This window comes from Microtus oregoni, unplaced genomic scaffold (genome assembly GCF_018167655.1).
Source record: "Microtus oregoni isolate MIOR12 unplaced genomic scaffold, Mior012 000036F_ref0000092, whole genome shotgun sequence".
Lineage (NCBI taxonomy): Eukaryota > Metazoa > Chordata > Mammalia > Rodentia > Cricetidae > Microtus > Microtus oregoni.
Window position 1 is genome coordinate 3,781,184 of NW_024543095.1, and position 4,512 is coordinate 3,785,695.

The window sequence follows — 4,512 nt, forward strand, 5'->3', positions numbered from 1 at the left end:
GACATCTTGAATTTTGCAGGAAAATGGATGGAGCTAGAAAACATTATTTTGAGCCGGGCGGTGGTGGCGCACGCCTTTAATCCCAGCACTCGGGAGGCAGAGGCAGGCGGATCTCTGTGAGTTCAAGACCAGCCTGGTCTATAAAAGCTAGTTCCAGGACAGGCTCCAAAACCACAGAGAAACCCTATCTCGAACCCCGCCCCCCCAAAAAAGAAAACATTATTTTGAGTGAGGTAACCCAGACACAGAAAGACAATTATTACATGTACTCACTCATAGGTGGTTTTTAAACATAAAGCAAAGAAAGCCAGCCTACAAACCACAATCCCAGAGAACTTAGACAACAATGTGGACACTAAGAGAGACTTACATAGATCTAATCTACATGGGAAGTAGAAAGTATAAAAAGACAAGATCTCCTAAGTAAACTGGGAGCATGGGGACCTTGTGGGGGGGATTGAAGAGGGGAGGTGATAGGCAAGGAGGGGAGCAGAGAAAAATGTAAAATTCAATATCAATAAAAATAAATAAATAAAAGGCTGTCTGTGAGCCTTCTCTTCCAGCTTATTGCCATAATTATGAACTTTATTAAAAAAAACAAAGCCTTTTGAGGAATTATATAAAAGTATCCAACATCCAAGGGCAGCACAGGTAATTTAGCAAGACTGTCTCAAGATAAAATAATGAAGGGGCTAGAAGTGTAGCTCGGTGAAAGAGTACATGCCTAGTACACATAAGGTTCTACCTGGGTCAATCTCCAGCACTGAAAAAGAGAAGACTGTTTCAATTACTCAGTATTAGTTAGCTTTGTTGTTTAAGAAACAGGACCTTCCTTTGTAACATAGACTGACCTCTTGCCTTTGCCTCCCAGGTACTAGTATTACAGGTTTGCCCCAGCAGGTCCCATGTCTTTGGGATTTAAATTATATATACATATATATATATATATATATATATATAATTTACTCATTAAATGTCTTAAAATTGTATTGGTCCAACCAAATTTCTTAGACTGGTGCTTCTAGTTTATCTGCTCCCTTCTAGGCCTGTGCTTCCTACATTGTCTCCAGCTTGCTAACTCTTTCAGAGCCTATGACTAAGGGGATACGTGGTGGTTTGAAAAAAATGGCCCCCATAGCCTCCCAGGGAGTGGCACTATTAGGAGGTGTGACCTTTCTGGGGTAGGCATAGCCTTGTTGGAGGAAGTATGTCACTGGTGATCGGCTTTGAGATCTCAGAATTTGGCTCACTGTCTTTTCCTTCATATCCAGATGTAGAACTCTCAGCTACCCCTCCAGCACCATGTATTCCTGCGTGATGTCATGCTTCCCACCATGGTGACAGTGGGCTAAGCCTCTGAACTGTAAGTCAGCCCCAATTAAATGCTTTTCTTCTTAAGAGCTGCTGTGTTCATGGTCTCTTCACATCAACAGAAACCCTAGCTAAGGGAGGCATATTGGTCACTTAGGTTCTTTCACAGATGCTAGCATGCATCCTTCAGCAAAGCTGCCAGTAAGGACACCTGCTCTGTCTGAACAAAACAGAACTATTTTCATTTTGGGTAATGCCATTCCCAACTCTAAAGTTACAGTATGGAGAAGAATGGTGGTGGCTTCCAATCATGGATACTCCTCCTTCACCTATAGCTATGGAGATTGGTCTCTGATCTATCAGATCAAACAGAAAGAGTCCTTTTCTGAGACTTCTCTAAATGAAGCATGAAGAAGAAGGATGTTCATTTCTGGTAAGGAAGCCATAAAGATGCAAATATAGAGCTTCTGCAAGCATGGCAGGGAAGTGTGTCTGTAAAGAAAAAGACATATTTAGACAGAGTTGGCCAGTTTTAACTGTTTCTAAATCCCCTAAATCCAGACCAAACCACCCATCCCATTTTTCACTTTTATGGATCAATGTATTTCCTTTTGCCAGGTGTAGTGCTATACACTTGTAATCCCTGCACTGAGGCTGAAACAGGAGGATCTTGAGTTCAAGTTTAGCTTGGCATGCATAGGTGAGCTATACCTACTTTAAAAAGTAACACTAAATGGCTGGAGAGATGGCTCAACAGTTAAGTAACACGAATTTAGGGCCAGAGAGTTAACTCAATGATTAAGAACACTTTTTGCTCTTTCAAAGCACTCAGGTTCAACTCCCAGCATCCACATGACGGTTGGCAACAACTCATAACGCCAGTTCCAGGGAATCTAATAGCCTCTTTTGATTTCCACCAGTACCAGGCATGCAGGCAAAACATTCAAAACACAAAATAAATACATCTTTCCAGGCGGTGGTGGCGCACGCCTTCAATCCCAGCCCTCGGGAGGCAGAGGCAGGCGGATCTCTGGGAATTCGAGGCCAGCCTGGTCTACAGAGCGAGTTCCAGGACTGGCTCCATAGCTACTGAGAAACCCTGTCTAGGAAAACGAATAATAATAATAATAATAATAATAACAGTTGCTCAACCACTGAACTATAGTCATTGTCCTGGAATTTTCTGTTTGTATGTTTTTCTTTTGAAACAGACCTTCATAGTCCAGGCTGTTCCTAAACTCCTGATTCTTCTGCCTCTACCTCCTAAATGCTGGGACTACAGGCATCCCCTACCATGCCCTTACCACCAATGCCCCTATAATTTTTATTTAGAGTCTGCAGACCTTTGCTATTGACTTTATGTGTACACACAGGTTCTGAAAGAAGCTGAATGTCCTGTTTTTCAATTCCATGATAAAAATTATATCAGACTATTGGCAGAATTCCTCTTAAGTTGAACCACAAAAGAGATCTATCAGTCATGTGCCTGACAGACTATGAGAGGAACTTAACATTCTGCAATGTGGACAGTACTGAGAAAGTAGGAGCCCTGATTGCTTCATTACCAAGAGTTATAAACAATAAGAAACAGCAGCAGTGTTTCAGTAGCATTTAATAAGATGAGGGGCGTTACCTAAGTATTTAACACTGATTGTGCTGGGATCTAGGTTGGGTGCTTAATGCTCTTTGCCTCTTATCCAAAGAACTGAAAATAACGGCTCATACAGATTTGAAAAATCACTGAGATAATGTTATTAGAAACACTGAGAGTACAGATTAAAGAGGGATACACTATCAAGGTTAACAGCGGGCCACAAAAATGAGAGTACGCGCCGCGCCGGGCGGTGGTGGCGCATGCCTTTAATCCCAGCACTTGGGAGGCAGAGGCAGGCGGATCTCTGGGAGTTCAAGGCCAGCCTGGTCTACAAGAGCTAGTTCCGGGATGGGCACCAAAGCTACAGAGAAACCCTGTCTCGAAAAAAAAAAATGAGAGTACTCAAGGGCTCAGGTTATAGTCTAGGGTATCTTTTTATGGGGTCTAAAAGAAGAGCCTGGCGACGAAGAAGTATGGTTTGGGTGATTCTCTATTTTGATTGATAGATTAGGATATACATTTACTTTCCTACTGCGTATGTCCCTTTCTATCATGCATCTAATTTTAATCGTATGTACACCCAATTACACATACGCATAAGATAGTAAATAGGAAGGACACAGTTTGCCACAAGCATAAAGGTTCAAAGAATGAATGTTTTGGTCCGTGATTTTGAGTACTGCATAGATCTTTGCAGTCTAAAAAGATAAGGCTGAATTTTATGTAACCTTTGTGACAGCTTTTATTAAAGTGGCAGGTCTGTAACTCAAAATAAATTAGTATTTTTAATCATCATTAACTTGAGGTTATTAGTTAAATAAATTTGTTTGCCCCTTCTACAGACTGAATGTTTTTGTCTCCTCAATTAGATGGTATTGGGAGGTGGGGCCTTTTGTAATTGAGAGCCCTCCTGGGTGGAATTAGTGACCTAAGAAGAGCTGGGATATCTAGACCTGGTGGAAACACAGCTAGATGACCGCTGATAGGCCAAGACACAGGCCCTCACTGAACACAAGATCTGCCAGTGTGTTGACCTTGAGCTCTCCCACCTGCAGAACTGTGAAAAATAAATGCATAAATTGCGGTTGCTGTGTAGGTCACCAGTATGTGAGTCTCCCACCTCCCTTTTATGCTTCTAGGGGTCTGGACTCTGCAGACGCCAGACAAATGCGACACCTCTGTACATCCCCAGCACAGTATTTTGTTATAGCTGTCTGGACTCACAGAGACGCCCTCTAAAAGAACTTGTCTATTCAATTAATGTAAAACAAAACAAAACTTGAGAAGCAGTCCTGGCTTATGGCAGCTGCACACAGCTCTCAGATCAATACTCGTTCTGTTCTTAGCACTAATGCCCACTCCACCCATGTTTCAGACAGCAAGATGGAGGAGGAAAAAAAAAGAGTATGACTTTATAAAACAAGAGAAGCGAGAGAAGGGCACACATGAATAAATGAGGTTATGGGGCTGGACCTTCTGTTTGCTGGCGTGGCTAGGGTACGGACGTGAGACGGTGGTCATCTGCAGAACAGATCTGGCAAAGGACAAGTGTACAATGATTCATCCTCAAGCGTTTCATTGGCTGTAAGTTTTTAGGTCAGGAAACA